The 17,172-nt window shown below is 31.9% G+C and overlaps 1 long non-coding RNA gene across 1 annotated transcript; it reads left to right on the top strand.

Moving 5' to 3' along the window:
* LOC107643491 lies at positions 9,272-12,844 on the top strand. Its single transcript, XR_001620870.2, has 3 exons — positions 9,272-9,520; positions 9,613-9,802; positions 12,606-12,844. It is a non-coding gene; the product is annotated as an uncharacterized LOC107643491 (long non-coding RNA).

The following is a 17,172-nucleotide window of genomic DNA, read 5'->3' as shown; positions in this document are numbered from 1 at the left end:
TATAACAAAAAAATTAATTTGTCTCGAAATTTAATATTATTTATAACAATTTATTTATTTGTTACAAAATATAACTATTTTTTTGTAACTAATAAAATTATTTTTAAATGTTAAAATATTTAAGAGTAAAAAAATTTCTTTATATAATTTTTTTAGAATAGTTTTATTTTGTTTCAAAAATTAAAATTTTTTAAATATTATTTATATTTATTAATTTTTAAAAATTGTAGATATTATTTTATATTCTTTTAAAAAATTAATATATAATTGATATATTATTAATTTAGTTTAATTGTATATGAATCTATTTATTACATTTTAGTTGTGTCATGATTGAGAAATGATAAATATTCTGTTATTTGGTTTGATAAATTTAGTTGTGTATTGATTGAGAAATACGTGATAAATTAGTTGTTTTTTATAGAATCGTAGATGGTGAAAATATTCAAATTTTAGGAGAGGATCTGCCAAAATATTTCTAAAACTTTGAATAAAAGTGAATGAAAAAAATTGTAATTAGTATTATATCTTGTTTCTAATTTTTGTTTTAGTTTTTTTATTTACATGAGTGCTAAAATGATGACAACATGCTATTTAAAGGACTCAAAAATATTTTTATTCATAGAGACACTAATTTATGTTAAATTTTTAACTTTTAGTTGAATTTGTGGAAGAAATATAACTTATGAAACTAATCAATATAGACATTAATATTATTTTGTTTTAAACTAATCTTAGTTAAATGATGCATGTTTAAATTATCTATGTTATTACATATTATATAAAAGTTGATTTGCTCAATAAATTAGTTAATATATCATTAATGAAAGAAGGAAAAATATGATAAGAGATATAGAAAAAGAAATCTCTCTCACTCTCTCTCTCTCTCTCTTTCTCTCTATATATATACATGTATATTATGGGAAGTAATATAAGAAGGCCAATAGAAGATAGAATAGGTTGGGTGAATCTGATAAAAATAAAAAGAAGGGCAACAGGCAGCAATGATAATGTTGTTACCCTCATCATCATCATCATTACTCTCTCTTCATCACTCTTACTTTTATCATCATTCTCACCGCATCTCTTACCCCCCACCAACCGCACCACCATCTTCCTCTTCCTCTTCCGCCAATGATAACGGTTAGAACAACAACAACTCTATGCCTCCACTTAAGAAGAAGAAACCCTACCCCTCTTATTACACACCTTCCATTATTATTAGGAATCAAATCAAAGCAGCTATAGCTCTAGCAAGCTAGCTAGGGTGTGCTTTCATATCTTCTTCTTTTCATGCTACTCTATCTCGATCTCTCTTCTCGGGGAATTGAAGCGTTTTGGTCCGATATGTATATTGTTTGCTTCATCAAGCAAGCCAATTATATTATATATATGTATCTTTCTCATATTGATTTGTTAGCTTTGGTTTGATTTAAGTATGTAGGTGACTTATCTTATGATGAACTATATCTAATATTATGAAGCATGGGTTGTGTATGTAGTGATTAATTTTGAAGTTTGGTGTTTTTCTAGAGATATATATGTACTCGTCAAGAACATGGTGAAATTGGTGAGTTCTCTCTCCCTCTTATTACTCTCTGCTTGTAAGTTTTTTTTTAATTTCTTGTAAATTTAATTTGATTTTGCGGACAGGAATTTATTGCTTCAATTTGTAGCTTTCTGATGATTACAGTTGGACCTGGATTTCTACATCTATGTATCATAATAAATGTTGCACATCAATGAATAACTCTTTGTTTGTTCCAAACCATGTTACTATTTTCTTTGTACTATTATAACTATTTAATGCTTCATGACCCCAACCCATACCCATCATCATGTATGTGTCTTTAATTATTCCTGCAATTTTATTCCTTTTTTTTCTTCAAATAAATAGGCTCTTATTAATTTGTACACTACTGCAATGCATATCATTAACAAATAATATGACATGCCTTCTTCTTTTCTTTTTTATATTGGAAAAAACACAGTAAAATTAATTAAACATTAGATTATTTCTTATTACATATAAGTAAATCATTTCAGTCGCTGAAGTCCATACAGCTTAAAAATCACTCCATGAAGCCACTTATTGTGATATTCCAACAACAGATCAAGAATAATTGCTTCCGCCATTTTAGTTTGTTTAGCATGCAAATCCAAAGAAATATTATCTTCCTCATTGTATTATAGTAATTACAACTAATAATAAATTCTAAATTTCTCATGACATATATTTAATTAGAGTTTTGAATATAGCTAGGGTGTTTTTCTCCTATTGCACATTATTGCTTCATATTATTATTGTCTTCATTTTCATATTTTACAATCCTTTTGACATTTTTAAGATATTGATAAGGGAAGTAGGGAACAAAATTAATACATATAAAAACGAGGCAATATGGAGGGAGTTTAGTGCAAATTAATTTTTTGTTATTGTTCCAATCAGAAATCAAGGGAGGTTGAAACCATATTGGAGTAATTACTTTTTTTTTTTTCAGACGCTAAACTCTGTTGTGTTAATTCAAAATTATTGTTTGCCAGCATATCATTATTTGTCCAAGCATGCATGTGTTTCTCACCTTAGACCCTTAGTCTGCTATATATGTTCTTGTCCTATCTTTAATTGATGGCTAGCTTTCAAATGTGTCTTTTGTTCTTTGTAATTCAGCTAGCTAAGATTGGATGCTTGATTATGTCTCTCTAGTTAGTTAGAGTTAATCATAGATTGATAAGCTATTAGATTGTGTTTGGATAAGATATTTAGACGACAGAAATATATTTTTTAATTTAAATTTTTCTGTTAAAATGTTTTATTTAAATACTAATAAATTTTTTTATAAATTAAGATTTTATTTTAGTTTTATTTTATTGTGTAAATATTTTTAGTCTCCTCTAATACTTCATCAGTTCATCTAGTTCTGTTTCGGTTGTACACGTTATCCGCGCGTCCTTTGATTCAACAACAATAATTAGGGAGCGGATCTTTTTCAGTGGAAAAAAAATTGGATGGTGTTCAATGTAGGATCTAATCTTTCATTGTTCTCTCTCTTCTATTTAATTTTAGTCTCACTTATAAAATTAAAGATAAAAAATCACACTTTATTTTTTCAAGTGTTAAAAAAAATGGAGAAATTCCATTTCCCAATAATTAAAGTTTGAAAAAGTACATTGTGATGCGAGCAATCTCAATTATCAGTGCGCAAACAATAATCTGCTCTGAGACATATAAAATCTCTCTGAAGCTTATGTTCAAAATTACCTACCTTAATTTAGAGACCACCGAAACCAGGGCGGAGCTAAAAAAAAATATATATTAGAGAGACTAAAAATATTTATACAATAAAATAATATTAAAATAAATTTTTGAGGGAGGCTAAACTGAAATTTACATATAGTTTACATGTAAAATATTAAAATTAGGGGGGCCGTTGCCCCCCTTTCGCAGTATGTAGCTCTGCCTCTGACCGAAACCCTTTCATCGCGCGAGTCTGATGGCGGTTATATATCTCTTTGGAAAAATCTAGGGGACAGCAATTTTATTAAATTTTGGCCAGTATATAACCAGTAAAAAAAATGAGTCATTAAATGAAATTTGACACCAATCTCAATGACTACAAATCACAAAAGTTGCTGGCCTAGTATTCCTATATTTCTTTGAACTATAACATAGCTGAATTGTTGATGATAGAATCTAAATAAATACCGATGAGATATATATCAAATTATACTCTAGTTATATTAAATTACCCTATAATATTCCTATTATATTATAACAAACCACCAGCTAACATGTTAGCTAATGTAACGAAATAATTTAACTGAAAAATTTAAATAAACAGTAAAGATATATAGATAATTATATTTTTAATTTATCTTATTGTATAAAAGTTTTATCTTTTAATTAATTTTATACTAAAATTCTTTTTTAAACCAATAAGAATCAAATTCTAAACTAACAGAAAAATTAATTTTTAGTAGTCATTTGTTTTGTTTTTATTAACAATAAAAATAACTGCTAATATATTTAGCGATAATTAGATAATAGTCGTCTTATACTTTATTGTTAAAAATTTTTTGCAGTAATTATACAATTATTAGTAAAAAAAAATTTAATAGCGACAAAAAATATATAATTGTCATTATAACATTTAGTAATAACGGTAAATATACAGTTGCTATAAAAATATAAGTTTAATAAAATATATAAGAGAAAATTTCACTCCTCTGTCCATAGAGATGCTAAAATGACACTCCTCTCTCCTCTATTTGTAAAATGTACATTCGCCTCTCTTGTAACTTTTAAAAAACTTTCTCTTTAATCCATTTTAATTTTTTTTGTGTTAACTAATATTAACTTTATCTATTTTTCAAGAAAAAATAAATTATTTTTTACAAAAATACCCTTTAACAAAAATTTTATTTTTTTGTCATTAAATTTTGCTTACCAAAATATTTTTTAATAAATTATTTTTTTATTGATTAAATTGTATTTTTACTAAAATATTTTTAAAAAAATTAATAATACTAGAGGATATTTTTGTAAAAAGTAATTTATTTTCTTTTGAAAACTGGATAAAGTTAATAATAGTTAACACAAAAAATTTAAAATGAATTAAAAAAGAAGAATATATATTTTACAACTAGAGAAGAGAAGAGTGTCATTTTAATATCTTTTAAAAGGGACGAGTGAAATTTTCTCAATATATAATGATCATTGTGTAGTTATTACTAAAAATTTGTCAATAAGAGTAATTTTTTTATGACGACCCAGAGACAACTGAACGATTATACTCTGGAACACAGTATTATACTCTGGAACACAGTAGCTACTGATGCAGTGACAAAGGATGTAGGACCATGTTTGCTGAAATATTATTGCTCTATGAAGGTGGTGACTAAGACTAAACAAATAAGTACTTGTGTGTCCGTAATAAGCATGGATCTTATCATATCATGTACGTATGTATATCACAAAACACACATATTTTCAGTGGGGATATGAATCACCCAACAAATGAACTATCGATTTTGAAATGACGTATATGTTTCTTGAGAGCAATAATGATATATATAATCCATAAATATCATATAGACTGGAAATTACGTCATGCATTTATTTTGGCAGTTTTATGGTAAATTAGGCGAGGGAAAAGCTAGTTTGTTTTCTTCTAAGTTCACAATAATCACATTCATGCAATATGCTTCATCTGGTCTCTGCTCGAGAACAAACCAATAACACAATATACAACTATCAAACTACCAAGTACTTCCAGAAAAACAGAACTAATAAGGCACAAGCTAAATTACATAATACAATCAAAGTAAAAAGAAAAAAAAAAAAAACATTACTCCTTCACTTGCATCCTTCTCTGCTCTCTTTCCTTGCACAAAGAATTATCTCTTGCTTCATCTGGTCAAACTCGAGAATAAAATCCCAAACTGATGATGTTTTCATACATGCAGAAAACAAATAGTGCACCGTCTCAATCTCAGAAGTCAGAACAACACAATACACAATGAGTTTCACCGTTCGGAATAATTATTCCAAACCTCCAAATCCTATTTCTAGTATTTAGTCTTTCCAACAATACGTACCCAACCAAAACCTCAACTCTAAGGCGGAACCAAGCTTTTCCACAATAATTTTGTAAAAGAAAAAGCTTAGGTAACAACCTCTTATTCAATTATTTTTTTTTTCAAAAAAACGAGCCAACTTTTTGATATACTAGAAGGAATATCTAAAAGTATAGAAAAGAGAATATTTGAAATGAGGAAGTTTATGGACTAGCACTTTTATTGAAATTTGGCCAGCACTTAACTATCAAAAGAAAAATGAATAATCTTACACCATTTGATGTCATCTCACACTATTAAAAATATTGATGATGGCTAATTAATTACTACACATCACAAATTCTACTGGTCATCTAGCACTCCTCATTTGAAATTATACAATAAAAAACATCCGAAAATACAGAGAGAAAAATATTTAGAATCAAACAATAAAAACATCCAAAAGTAAAGAAAAAATAAATGTATTGAAGTTTATTTTTGGGTTAAATACGATTTTTAGTCCTTAAGATATAAGCCAATTTTTTTTTATCCTCAACTTTTTTTTACATATAAAATTGTCCCTAAGGTTTAACTTAGTTTTAAAATCGTCCTTCAGACTAAAATACCCTTCTCCTTCCTCACGAAAATATTCAATTTCTATTCTTCTTCTTCATCACAACATCTCTTTTTTTATCTTCTTCTTCTTCTTCAGCAACAACAACAATAAAGCAAAAACAATGTAGTAAACATAAAAAATAAAAATAGAAATAGAAACAGAAGCATAAGCAAAATTGAAAACAAAAGTAAAAGTAGAATTGAAAACAAAAATAAAAACAGAAACATAAGCAGAATCAAAAGCATAAAAAATAGAACAGAATCAGAAGCAGAAAAAATAAAAACAGAAGAATAATAGATTAACAGAATAAAAAATAGAATCAAAATTGAAAATAATGTAATTAACAATGGATTAACAAAATCAGAATCAGAATTGGTGGGTTTACAAAATCAGAATTGGGGGGTTTAACAATCTTATTAACAAAATTAGAAATAGGAGTAGAATTGGAACCCTAGAGAGGATAGGTTTCCCAATCTGATTAACCAAGTTCTATTGCAACTTTAACATGGTCTTTCAGCAATTGGAGTGAGAGAGAAGTTGGTACCTTTGGAATCGAAGATGCTGAGGAGGCAGAGCAAGTCTTCATTAGAAGACTCTAGAAGGTTCCAGACCTTGCAGAAATTGTCGGCGATGATGCAACGCTTGTTGAGGGGTTGGGCAATGGTGACGCAGATGGTGGAGCGGAAGTTGTCGCAGAAGAGCTGAGATCGGCGCAGTCGCAGTGGCTCTCTCTTCCTCTAGTTCTGATTTCCGACGGCGACGGCAACTCCAAGCCTCGCGCGGTGTCGTCCCTCCTTTCCCCCTCTTCCTTTCTTTCCCTTCTTCTTTCCTTCCCATTTTTCTTCTTTCCTCCCCCTCGCGTGATTCCCTTTCTCCTTCATCCGTTCTCTTTCTCTTCTTTTTTTTTTTTTATTTTATAATTTTTTAGACAGGTATAATTTGGTAATAAAATTTAAAATTTAAGTGAAAAGGACGATTTTAAAACTAAGTTAAATATTAGGGATGATTTTATATGCAAAAAAAAGTTGGGAACGAAAAAAATTTTCGACCTATACCTTAGGGACTAAAATCGTACTTAACCCTTATTTTTATTGAGTCATCTTTGTAAAAAAAAGCTACCAAAAACAACAAAATACTAAAGTAACAAAGAAAGCATCTACTGTGTTATTTTGCGTTGTTCTTTAAGGCTGCGTTTGGTTTTGAGAACAAGACAAAATAAAACATTAAAAACAAGACATAAAGGATAGAGATACAAAATTAGTGTTCTTATATTTTGTTTGGTATGTAATAAATTAAACTAGAACAAATTAACAGAGTCCAATTTATTCTTATTTTTTCATTCAAAAAATTTAAAAAAATATATAATAATAAAAATATAATTATGAAAAATATGAATAATGAAAGAAAAATAAAAAATAAGTTATGTCTTTTTTTTTGGTTGCCCATGCGGTATCCTCCAACCCGACAAACTAAGGACTAATCTGTCGCGGATCGGAGCTCAATTTAAGGGTCTGTCGCTGGCTAATGGGTTGCTGCATGCACAAGGCGGGATTCGAACCCCCGACAATTATTTAAGCGGACGAGTGAGCTTACCACTCGATTACTCGACTAACTCAAGTTAGTTAAGTTGTATCTTTTGTTAGTATCTCTGTATTCTTTTGTTAGTTTTAGTTTCTACAACCAATATAGAAACTATTTCTAACAATAAATAAGATCTTGAAATTTATGATTATTACATCATAAAAACATAATTCAAAACATACGCATATCCATGTTAGATTGTTCTTGAGTTATGGTTGTTCTTTGATATATATCAGAGTCTAGTTCTAATTCAGGAACTTATAGGTTATGAACACACTACGCTTTTACTACTCCTAATGACCTTTGTGTTGTAGGCAGTTGGACATACAACACTTTAATCAACTGAACTATTGGGTAACCTCCCAATATTTATAGATATTTTTCCCTCTCTACCTTCTTTCCTTTCAATTTCTTGTTGATGGCATAGAGAAAAACCAAAAAACTTTATTTTTCAAAAAGATTTTTTTTTCTTGTCACATCTCTTTTTTTAAAAATTATAACTTCTATATTTCTGTTTTGAAGAAGGAAGAGAGTGATATCCTTTATTTTTATTATTTTAAAAGACTACAACATTTTGGGTCTATGGCCACGATTTTTTTGGTCACGGTAAAAAACCGTGACCATAGACCCTCTATGGTCACGGTTTTTTAGGGTGACAAAAAAAAAAGCTATAGTCACGGTTTTTTTGAAAAGGGTGACCATAGAGTACCTATGGTCACAGTTTTTTAAAAAAGGGTGGCCTAAAAGGGTCTATGGTCACGGTTTTGAGGGGTGACCTAAAGGGGTCTATGGTCACGGTTTTTCAAAAAAGGGTGACCTAAAAGGGTCTATGGTCACGGTTTTGGGGGGTGGCCTAAAAGGGTCTATGGTCACGGTTTTGGGGTGACCTAAAGGGGTCTATGGTCACGATTTTTTACAGTGACCAAAAAGGGGCTATGGTCACGGTTTTACAAAAAAGGGTGACCTAAAAGGGTCTATGGTCACGGTTTTGGGGGGTGACCTTAAGGGGTCTATGGTCACGGTTTTGAGGGTGGCCTAAAAGTGTCTATGGTCACAGTTTTGGGGGGTGGCCTAAAGGGGTCTATGGTCACGGTTTTGGGGGTGGCCTAAAAGGGTCTATGGTCACGGTTTTAGGGGTGACCTAAAGGGGTCTATGGTCACGGTTTTTTACAGTGACCAAAAAGGGGCTATGGTCACGGTTTTTCAAAAAAGGGTGACCTAAAAGGGTCTATGGTCACGGTTTTGGGGGTGGCCTAAAAGGGTCTGTGGTCACGGTTTTTTATAGTGACCAAAAAGGGTATATGGTCACGATTTTTCGGAAGGGTGACCTAAAAGGGTCTATGGTCACGGTTTTGAGGGTGACCTAAAGGGGTTTATGGTCACGGTTTTTCAAAAGGGTGATCTAAAAGGGTCTATGGTCACGGTTTTGGAGGTGACCTAAAGGGGTCTATAGTCACAGTTTTAATCATTTGAGTTTAAATTAATTAAAATTTTTATGTATTTTTTATAATTTATCGCCACCGTCGTGCTCGCAAGTATAGAGGAAGCCCGTTGCTACTAGCTTTGTCGGATCTCTGTCATCGAACCCGTCCTTGCCGCCGCCATTGGAGTCGCGAATGGAGGAGGGAGAAGAGGCACGAAAGGGAGCGTCACGGTGTTGCCGTGGTCGTCGAGTGGCTGGGCTTGCCATCGTCGCGTTTGAAGGGAGGCGTCACTGATATACCCGACAGCAGCTTCCCCTGCGTTCCCAATTCCATTCTTGAAACTGTAACACTCTTGCTCATGCTCTGTTTCCCGAATCTATTCCTCTACCATATTTTGTTCTGATTACAATAGCATATGTTAATGTCTCTGTTTAGTATTATCATCTTTATCCGGAACCACTGATGTCACCGCTACGGAGGTGATTGGGATAGGTGCGATTGTCATTGTTGTTGCTGCCCCAGAAGAAGTGAGGCTGCTGCTGCTGTTCCGGCCGCATTGGCTGTTGTAAACTGGAAAAAAAGAAGGGCATCATTGCGTTTAAATTCTACGGTTCGACTAATTGAGGTACGGGGTTTAAACGATTTCAATTTAAGAATGCCTACAAGGTTTATTGAATAACTGCAAATAGATTTAATAGCTGTGAGTAATTGATTGATTATGTGAATATTGAATTGTGGCTGAAACTGTGATTGGAATGGTTGAGATTGTGATTTGGAATTGTTGATTAGTGATATTGATTGATTATGTGGATTGGAAATTGTTTGATGACTAATTGTTGAGAATTTCTGAATTTTAATGGGTTATGTTGGATTTGTTGCCGTTGAGCTGTTATTTGGTATATTGTAATGTTAATGAACTTGGTTGGTGGTTGATTTGGAATTGGTTTTGAGGGGTATTGAAGAGTTGGATTTTGAATACTAAATGGTTTGCTGAAAATCAGGTTCTCTTGAAATAAAACGGCAACTTTGAAAGTGATTTAGTAACTCTATAGTGACTGAAATTATAAGAATTTAAATGTTAAGTAAATTATATTAAGTGTAATTGTGAAAATTCAATTTTTAAGGTTTCGTATCAACTAGAGAATTAGTTATGATTTTTCAAAGTTGAACTCTAAAATCTGATTTTCTGCATAATTTTAAACGAAGTCAGAAACTTTGAAAAGCTATAACTACTTATGTAATGATCGGAATTGCATGAGACCAAGCCTGGGTTAAACTTGGGGATATAAAGAACTAAACTGGTAAATTTGAGACTTTTTTATTAAGTTTATGATTTATGGTGAATTTTTGAATTGGGGATGTCAAATCTAGTTTTTCTGCAAAACGTTTAACACAGCAGCCACTTGATTCCTCTATTGGAAATTCTGCAGTTTGAATTTTGAAATGGAACCAATTTTAAATGAAACTTTGGTCCTAATACTTTAATTTCATAAAAATTTAGAATGGTTAGAGTTGTGGTTTTAAAGATTTGGATTTTCAGAGAAAGATGTATTATGCAGTAAAAGTCAAGCTTTGTTTTCTAAGTCAGTAACTTTGAGGCTTCATAATTTTTAATTCTGGAATGATATTGAGATGCAACCAATTGGAGGTGAAAGTTGAGTATGTTTAGTATATATGATTCAAATTTCAGGGTTTTCCATGTTTTAGTAAGTGAGTTATGGGACTTGGAAGAGGTTATGTTCAATGATTTGTAAAACAGACTTCAGCAGAAAATTACCTAACTTCCAAGCTACGTAACTCCTTCATTAAAAATGGTATGACCCTGGAACTAATTGAGAAAGAAATTTGAATAAGTTATGTTTAACCACATAAATTTTGAAGGTGGTTGGATTTAATTTGGATTTTATATGAAATTTCGAATGTTGTACGCTGCTGTTGTCTTCTGAATTTAAAACACTGCAGAGCAGTCACGGTTTTGCTTATATTCCCGAAGCTAGAGTCAGCAAAAAATTCTGAACTGCTTTGAATAAATGTGATTGCTTACTTGCCTGTGGCTAGTTCTGAATATTTATTTGATATTGAAGTAGTGAATGAAGGATTGATTTAAAATTCTGATTTGAATGTTTATCAAGTATAATTTGAGAATTGGAAAGTGATTGGATGTTAGATTTAGTTTGATTTCGGAAAATGATTTGAGATTTGTGAATGACTTGGGTTTGAAAATGCTGGAAAGTGTTTGAGAAGATGTTAGTTGACTTTGTTGGAAATGAATTGGAATTTGGAAAGGGTTATAATATTGGAGATGAGCTTGATTTGTAGAAAAATGAATTTAAATTGAAAATAGTTTGAGATATTGAAATTGTTCAGATTTTGAAATTGAGTTGAAAGGAGTTTGAGAAATGGTTTTGTTGGGACCCGGAAAGGCTAGATTGCTGATGCAGATGAGCATTGTAGTGCTTTCTGGTTGTGTGCTTTGCCAATGATAATTGGCGCTTCGATGAGATTATATTTCTAAAGCCAGTCTATTCTCTTCATCTTTAATATCCTAGGTTTCAATGCATCTTTTTAGGCTATTTTTATTTTCTCTTTTCTGTTTTTCAGAGTTGCTTTTTCTGAAACATCTGACCTCACTCTGATTTAAATTTAGTTAAGTAGCAGATTCTCTTGTTCTCAAATGTGAATCCTTATGGCTAGTTCTCAGTGAAAATTTTTGTGTTTTCAATTTTTCAGTGCAGCAATAAACAACTTGTTTGGTATGCTTGTAGGATGGTTATTTGTTGGGACTGTCCGTGAATTTAGGGTTTTTTGAACTAACCTAGGGATTAGCATTTCTTGTTTCTTCTGAAATTGGTAATAGCAAGGTTTTACACTAAACAAAAGGGTGAATATGATGAGGTGTAACAGTGATGAATTTAAGCACTAAGAGTAAATTTTTGCATGAAAATTTCTCATTCCAATTTTACCAAAAAAATATATATGGGGACTACTAAATCATTTTGATTTCACTCAATCAAAACACATCACTTTATAAATGTCATGTAGATGATATGATATCACTATTTTTTGTCTTAATGATAGATTAGAAATTTTAATTTTATTTATTTTTCAGAGGTCATGCATCAACTTTATTTATGTGATTAGTGTGTAAAAATTTTAAAAATTTTTGTATCTATTTTCTTTGATTTTTCAAATAGCTCTGTGTTTTTCAAGATATTTTATAATTATTGATATGTAAAATCTTCAATTGCTAAATTGCAAATATTTTTCAGAACATGCTTGATTATGTCTCATTTTAAGATAGGAAGTTTAAAATAGAAATTATTTTGTATTTTATATTAATTTAGGATTAATATTTATTAATTGATTATTTTGTTTACCTACTCTTGAATGTTCTTTACGAGGAATTTTTTGTTTTATTTTGTATACAGGATAATTTTTTTGGACTCGTAAAGACAAAAGGAGTTGACTAGTTGTTGTGGCACCCTGTATAAGATGGGATGGGTCTTATAATGAGTTTGGTTATCTAAATGTATTATTTTGATGTGTTCTTTACTTTTTGATAAGAGACTTTATCCGATATTATATGTAATGGATAAATTACACTCTATTTTGATTAGTGTTGTAATGAATATCTAATTTTTAATGAAACTTTTATGATTTGGATTTATCAAATTTTTCATTTTTAGATTTATTTTGTGATTATCATCATTTTGGGATGTGATTATGATTTAAAAAAATTAAATCTCAACATAAAACAGGCTATGGTCACGGTAAAAACTGTGACCATAGATAAGCTATGGCCACAGTGAAAACCGTGACCATAGATAAGGCTATGGTCACGGTCAAGGTGGAGTGACCATAGAGGCTATGGTCACGGCGAAAAACCGTGACCATAGATAAGGCTATGGTTACGGTTTAAGGAAGGGGTGACCATAGGGGCTATGGTCACGGTTAAAACTATGACCATAGATAAGGCCATGGTCACGGTTTTGGTTAGGGGTGACCATAGAGGCTATGGTCACGGCCAAAACCGTGACCATAGATAAGGCTATGGTCACGATTTTGGTGAGGGGTGACCATAGAGGCTATGGTCACGACCAAAACCGTGACCATAGATAAAGCTATGGTCACGGTTTAATGAGGGGTGGCCATAGGGGCTATGGTCACGGCTAAAATCGTGACCATAGCTAAGGCTATGGCCACGGTTTTTGGTGGGGTGACCATAGAGGCTTTGGTCACGGCCAAAACTGTGACCATAGATAAGGCTATGGTCACGGTTTTGGGAAGGGGTGACCATAGATAAGGCTATGGTCACGGTTTTATCGCGTGACCATAGATTAACCTATGGTCACGGTAAAAAAACGTGGCCTAAAGTGCCAGAATTTGAACATTACAACCGTGACCATAGAAACCGTGACCATAGATAAAAAAACCGTGACCATAGGTCTATGGCCACGAGAGAATAGGCCACTGTAAAAAAACCGTGACCATAGGTCAAAAACCGTGACCATAGACCTATGGTCACCCTTTTCACTAGCTTTTTACCGTGACCATAGACCCCTTTTTTTTGTAGTAGCTCCCATTAATTCTATTTCTTTTTTTAGGTAACAGCCATCATATTTAATTCACTATAATTAAAATTAGTTTCATTAATTATATAGATCATATTATTATTTTAATAAAATAACTTATAATCTCTTACTTGATCTATGTGATGACTTGAAGAGCTACATCTTATCGGAAACAATATAAGTAGAGCAGTGCTGCATTTTATTTTTGGTTCATTATTCTTGTTAAATATTTTAATGGTTGTACATTCAGATATCCTCTCATGAGTACCTATTTCGAAACTATGGAGAATAGTTTAATAAACCTTAGAAATTGAACCATTTCGATCACACTGCAAGATTTCTCTAAATCATAGTCTCAGAATGGAAGTCCATTAGAGGAGGGAATAACATTGTTGATATATTCTTCTTTCTTTAGCATTTTGTTAGCCTTTATTGCTTATCTCCTCAAAGGTTTGTCGTTTTACATGCAAAGCTAATACTCATATTTTCCATCTGATTAATAGTTAATTATGACAATCGCAATAAAAATTCTGCAATAGCAATTATAGTCATATTTGAGAATGTGGATGTGTTATTGAATGTAGATTCTATTATCAAGTTTACTCCCTTGGATCTGCTATGCAATTTATTTAGTATAGAGCTGCACATAAACTCGTTTGTTTTGGTATATTTTCTATGATATATATAATTAAACGAGTATGACGCCGAGATGAATTATTATTTAAAACTAAGTATTAGATATGATTATTCAACTTTCAGTTATGAACACATAGTTTTAGAGTCCAAAAAAATAAGTTCTCAACTGTGTTTATTTAAACCTCATTTTAGATTCTGTGCATTGCAAATTTGCTGGGTTCTTGGGTACATTATCGCAACTCTTTCTTTAGAGTTGTCAAGATGTCAATTAATACCATCATTCTCTCATATTGTCAGAATTTTGAAGAGAATGGGATAGCACAGTATGCTCCAACCCTTCTCATAGAAACTCTCAACAATAACTAAAATGAGACGCAAAGACTTACACAAGGATCCAAATGAAATATGTCCCATGGTTTATATTTGTCAGTGATGACTCTCAATGGGGCTTTAATATTTAGAATTTTTCTAAGGTAAATTTTTATAGTGTTTTCTATATTAATATCTCAAGTTTAATAAATATGATGTAAAGAAAATAGGTTATAGTAAAGAAAAATGGTATAAATTATTGTAATTAATCAATTTTTTTTAAGCTAGTTTATGAAATTGCGGCGGTTCAAAACCATCGCAATTTTTTTTAAAAATACATAATTCTATGACAATTTTGTAACCGATGTAATTTATTTTTTAAATCCAATCACTGAAATAGCGGTGGTTTAAATCAAACGACGCTAATCCTTGGTTTTGTAGTGGTTGTACCAACGGTTTCTTAGAACCGCCGCAAAATTAAATCTTCACTCCGTAACCCTAGGCATGGCAAAAATCCCCGGCGAGACTGGTACCCTCGAGGATTTATCCGTCGGGGGCAGGTACGGGGACTGGTTTTTACCCGCGGGATGGAGGGCGGGGCCCCGTATAATAAATGGGGCGGGGCGGGGATAGAGGTCCTCGCCTCGTGGAGACCCGTTAAATCTCCATTTATGTGAAAAGACAAAAATATCCCTAATATATATTACATATGTGAGCCATTCAAAAAAAAATCCTAGCCGTTACATATTCCCTTCGGTGCTTCACTACTTCAGTTCAGAGACAGAGTCTCTTCTCCTCTCCTCTCCTCTCCTCACCAAACCCTCAGCCTATCCTATCTCCTTCCTAAACACCGCCGACCACCACTTCCCACACCGTCGCTCATTGCACCTCTCCAGCTCACCGTCGCGGCCACGTTGTCTTCTTCTCCTCGTCGCGTCGTCGTCAGTCGTCATCTTCTCCTCGTCGTGACAGAGCAACATCTTCTCCTCGTCACGTCGTGCTGGTCATCGTCTTCTCCTTGTCACGACAGAGCAGCGTCTTCTCCTCGTCACCGGTCGTCGCATCTTCGATGTTCGTCCGCCAAATCGCTGGTCTTTGCCTCTTTTCCCTCGGGTAAGTCAACCCTGATGTGATTCTGATTTCTGAATTTCTGAGTTAGGTTGAGCTGATTTTGATTTCTTATTTCTGATTCTGATTTATATTTCTATATTAATTTTGGGTTAATCTGGAGTTAGATTAATGAGATTCTGATTTCTAGTTTATATTTCTGAGTTAGGTTAATGTGATTCTGATTTCTGATTCTGATTTATGTTTCTGAGTCAATTTTGGGTTAATCTGGAGTTAGGTTAATGAGATTCTGATTTCTAAATTTCTGATTTTGATTTCTAATTTATATTTTTGAATTAGGTTAATGTAATTCTAATTTTTTATTCTGATTTATGTTTCTGAGTCAATTTTGGGTTAATCTGGAGTTAGGTTAATGAGATTCTGATTTCTAAATTTCTGATTTTGATTTCTAATTTATATTTTTGAATTAGGTTAATGTAATTCTAATTTTTTATTCTGATTTATGTTTCTGAGTCAATTTTGGGTTAATCTGGAGTTAGGTTAATGAGATTTTGATTCTGAATTTTTTATTTCTAATTTATATTTCTGAATTTTAGGTTATATACAATACTTTTTTTTTATATTATTGACTTATTCTTGATTTATTTTACGATTTTAACTTTTAATTGCATTCTTCTTTTTGATGTAGGATTCAAACAAATCGGAATCTACCATCACTACTATTATATCATGAAAAAAGCTTTGAGAATTCTACAATGTGATGAATTGTGCTTTGTAGTTTTTGGATATGTTTGATACTTTGGTTGTGTTATGGATATGTTTGATATTGTTTATTGTTGTTAATGTCTTTGGAGACTATGAACATGTTAATGTCTTTGTTGTTGTTAATGTCTTTGGAGATAAGGAACATGATGATTCATATGGTTTTTTCATTTTTTTCCAATTTTTTTCTAAATTTTTCCATTTTTTTATTTTTTAAAAATTTGCAGATATCTATGGAGTCCTCGGTCCCCGGCGGATACAGGGTCCCCGTTATCCGTGGCGGGAACAAGGCGGGGACGGGGACTGGATATGGAGGCGGTGGCGGAGGCTAGCCCCGTGGGTAGGTGTTGCCATACCTACTTAACTCGCAACGATTTTGAAACCGCTGATATCTTGTTTTGCAGTAGTTTAAAACTGCCGCAGATCCATAAAAAAACCGCCGCTATTCGGCGTGTGTCTTGTAATGAATTCTCACATTAATTTTTAAATTTAGAATAAAAGAATTAAAAAGAAAAAAAATAATTAAAATATATGTAATATTACTTTGTTACTCTCAATAAAAAAAAAGAAAAATTATATTTAAAAAACTAAATTATATTAGAATTAATTTAGATATTTTAACTTCAAATACAAATTTTACTAGGTTGAA

This window comes from Arachis ipaensis, chromosome B05 (genome assembly GCF_000816755.2).
Source record: "Arachis ipaensis cultivar K30076 chromosome B05, Araip1.1, whole genome shotgun sequence".
Classification (NCBI taxonomy): domain Eukaryota; kingdom Viridiplantae; phylum Streptophyta; class Magnoliopsida; order Fabales; family Fabaceae; genus Arachis; species Arachis ipaensis.
This window is presented reverse-complemented; position numbering and strand designations above follow the sequence as displayed.